The sequence below is a fragment of the Etheostoma cragini genome, chromosome 12, assembly GCF_013103735.1.
Source record: "Etheostoma cragini isolate CJK2018 chromosome 12, CSU_Ecrag_1.0, whole genome shotgun sequence".
Classification (NCBI taxonomy): domain Eukaryota; kingdom Metazoa; phylum Chordata; class Actinopteri; order Perciformes; family Percidae; genus Etheostoma; species Etheostoma cragini.
The window spans coordinates 2256372-2260571 of NC_048418.1; positions in this window are offsets into that span (position 1 = coordinate 2256372).

Here is a 4200-nt window from a genome sequence, read left to right on the forward strand (position 1 = left end):
CAACGTGATGTGTTTGTGTGCTTATTTGTTATCTTTCAGTTGTAATGCAGATGAAAGTTCATGACCCTCAGTTCAGGGAAAGATCGGTGGGCTGTAAAAGTGGGACTGAAACCAGATCCAGGAAGCGTCCCTATGACCAACATGTCTTCATTTATGTTGAAATGATGCTTTTACCTTTTAGCTTAAATGTATAATGCAAATCACACCTAATGTTTAAGCACATATAACATTTTAAATTCCAACATCATGATGATGGCAGAGAGTTTTTACCTTATTGGCCATTATAGAAACTGCAGTAAAGATTCAGTCCCCCCCCCCCACCCCCCTCCAGAGGACTCTGGTTTCTGCACACAACAACCAGCGACATGAAGCCCAGTGCTCAGTCATCGTCCTAACGTGGACCCCTCGCCCAGCCCGCCTTCTCCCTCCCAATTAACGGTTTGTTCGCCTCGGGCCACTCTGTCAGCTCCGATCACGGGCAGCTCGTCTTCTCAGAGACGAATGAACATCGAGCTCGCCACCTCCAGGCCGACCAGCCCCAAGCATGGAGCAAGGACATGAGGAGGAGGAGGAGGAGGAGGAAGAAAAATAAAGGAACATGAAGAAGCTGTAAGCCACTATGTGATGATTTATTAACCGTACATATTGTAAGTGTGTGTTCCATCTCTGTTGCTAAGGGTTTAGTCTATAAATTTGACGTTCCACTTCCAGGATTGCTCCTTTGCGATATTTGGCTGATAAATCCGCCAAATTTCACTCATTTAGTCTGTATTTCCGTTAGCCTGGCTCAATTTTCCTTTTCCTTCAGTACTCCATCTGGGTTTGCGGTATAATTGCTGATTTTCTCCGGCCCAATATTTGCCGGTCAAACAGAGGGATTGGCTGAGAACGATGACATTGAGGCTAGAGAACTTTAGGTGAGTTCCGTAATGGCGGCGGAGAACGATGCGAGCGAAGCCATCGGGTCCGTTGTGGCAACGCTGCAGAATATCCAGAAGTTAAAGCCCGAGCAAGAACAACCTTTGCCGAGCTTTGTTAGGGGCCCTGATGTTGGGGCCCTCCTCTCCATGGGGTTCGCTCCGTTAGTGGTGAAGGAGTTGGCTAAGGTGAACTCTAGTGATGCTAAGCTGACGTTACCAAACGTTAGGGATTGGTAATGTTAGATCCAGAGTGGCTCTGGGAAGATCCAATAGTTATAGAGTGGCCAGACTCTCTGTACAGATGAACCGTATAAGAGTATGGTGGGACCAGGCTAGACATGCATCGCCTTGGGCTTTCTTTGTGTTGGCGTTCTAACCTCTGGTGGATTTCTAAAGGGCTATGGTGACCTGGTCCTCAGATCTCTGCAGGGTGAATCCAGACAGCTAGCTAGACTATCTGTCCAATCTGAGGACTATGGTTACCTGGTCCTCAGATCTCTGCAGGGTAAATCCAGACAGCTAGCTAGACTATCTGTCCAATCTGAGGGCTATGGTTACCTGGTCCTCAGATCTTTGCAGGGTAAATCCAGACAGCTAGCTAGACTATCTGTCCAATCTGAGGACTATGGTTACCTGGTCCTCAGATCTCTGCAGGGTAAATCCAGACAGCTAGCTAGACTATCTGTCCAATCTGAGGACTATGGTTACCTGGTCCTCAGGTCTCTGCAGGGTAAATCCAGACAGCTAGCTAGACTATCTGTCCAATCTGAGGGCTATGGTTACCTGGTCCTCAGATCTTTGCAGGGTAAATCCAGACAGCTAGCTAGACTATCTGGAGTTTTCTGAACGACTAAAACAACTTTTAAGCATACACGTTCCACCAAAACAAGTTCCTTCTGAGCCTGTTTTGAAGCGGCACCGTGGCTTTTCTCCGGTGCTTAGCACCAAGACGATTGTGATTGGTTTGGAGAAAAGCCAATAAACCAGAGCACATGTTCCTCTGTCCCCAAATGCTAGGTGGACTAGCCAGACCCTCCTCCAACACGCTTTGGAGGAGGGTCTGGCAAAGCGAGACTACTAAGGGTTAGTCAGTCAAACAGCTTGAATGTGGCAACTTCATCCCTGGTTTTTCTGTTATTTAATAGAACAGAAGTTTCAAACACATCTACTGGTAATGACTTTTGTTTGTGTGGCTTTGTATAAAACCGATACACAGAAGTTTCTGAACAAAATGTAAAGCCACCATGGCACTTCATCATGCATGTCTAAAGCTTGTTTGTGTGTATTTCCTGCGGCGGTGATACTGAACAAGAGACATTCTGGCTTCTAGTTTATATTAATGAGATCATGAGTGCTTGTATGGTTTAGAGTGCTGTGTTGTATTCATTTAAAAAAGCACATACCAAAAAAAAACTAAAGATAGTACAAACTAAACAAATGACGCCACTTATTCAGGACAGTAGGTCGGCTTCAGTATTTTGTTTACCAAAGATCTTAACAGGAGGGAGTCCTGTTGAGTGATAATACTCAGTAGTGTGAAAATGTGATTACTCAAAACATTAAGCTTATTCTGTAAGTCAAGTGTCAACAGAATTTCTCGTCTTGTGGCAATAATTAAAATCCATTTAGACAGCACACTGCACAAAGCGAGCGTCTCCTTCTTGTTTAGTTTTAACAAGAAACTGACCCATTGACAGACATTTACCAACAGCATTAAAAAACAAGCTAAACACTGAGCATGTTATGCAACTGAAGCGTAACACTCGCTGCATGAACAAAAGTGAAGAAATTCCCATTCATAAGCAAAGCATTACTTTCCTTTTTAGGTTCCTGTGTCCACCTGGCACTTTGGCTTTAAATAGTGACTATTAGGATTATGTTTGAAGCAGATTGGTGACTATGAGTTTGCTTTGATTCAACAATTTAAAAAAAAAGACATCAGGCAACATCCAAAACCACTGATGGGTGTTTGGGTGATGTTGTGTGCTCCGTTGCACTTGTAACCCCACCCAACACTGATGTCACTGTGTACTGACACACCCTGGAGTACACACCTACATCACTACAGCAGGGAAAGACGCCAAACTACTGGAGGTTTTTTAGACATGTTAAGTAAATGTAAATGTGTTGTATGTTAGATAGCGCTTTTCTACTTAATTAACTTACTTATTCTACTTAATGACTACACAAAGCGCTTTTACATAGTAGAGGATCAGTACCATGGAACCACACACACACACACACACACACACACACACACACACACACACACACACACACACACACACACACACACACACACACACACACACACACACACACACACACACACACACACACACACACACACACACACACACACACACACGGCGCAGCATCCGGGGCAACTCGAGTTCAGTGTCTTGCCCAAGGACACTTGGACATGGGACTTAGCTCTTTAATTTCCGTGATCAGAGTACTAGAATCATCATCAGGACTAGCTGGACTCTGACAGCGGAGATCAGCACAAATCATTGTGGCTCCCCACTGAAAATTCAGACTAGCTCAATTTGTACATTACAAATCTGTAAATCCCTCCTGTCCTCTCCCAGTCTAAGACTCCTAGGCTGTGTAAAGTGGACAGTTTGATTATTAGCTGTGGTAATAATAATAACATACCTGCGGCGGTTGTGTTCAGCTTGTCTACAAACCAAGAGGAAAACAGAAAAGCCACCAATCTCAACAGAAGTCCCAGGCGGACACAAAACTTTCTCTTTTAATTTCACATCTTCAGCCCGAGCACCTGCAATGTTTCATTATGACAGATTAGCACAGTATCAAAACCATCGTGGAACAGATACAAAGGGTTTGGAGCATGCACATCCCTTCCCAATAACAGCAAATAATGAAATGTACTTTATAAAGTATGCAGTTTGTCAGAACAGTTTGGGTTCTGAACTAGTAATAAACAACTCTGTTTACAAGTGTTAGCCCAGATAACCAGGGAGCATGTGCTGACCCGGGTCAAAAATGCATTTGTGAATCATTCTTAGCATTGATTTTAACAAACTTCAAGTATGAGATGGGTGTGATCAAAAAATATGCCAGTAAACAAGCTGTCAGCTTTTCCTACACACTTAATAATAATAATAATAATAATAATAATAATAATAATAATAATAATAACAAAAGAATATGTTGCTGCCTCGAGTTGGAAGGAAAACTCTGACCTGCACATAACATGGTTTGAAACCATTCGTTCAATTAACCAAACAAGGTAGCGAGATTATACAAACGTTAT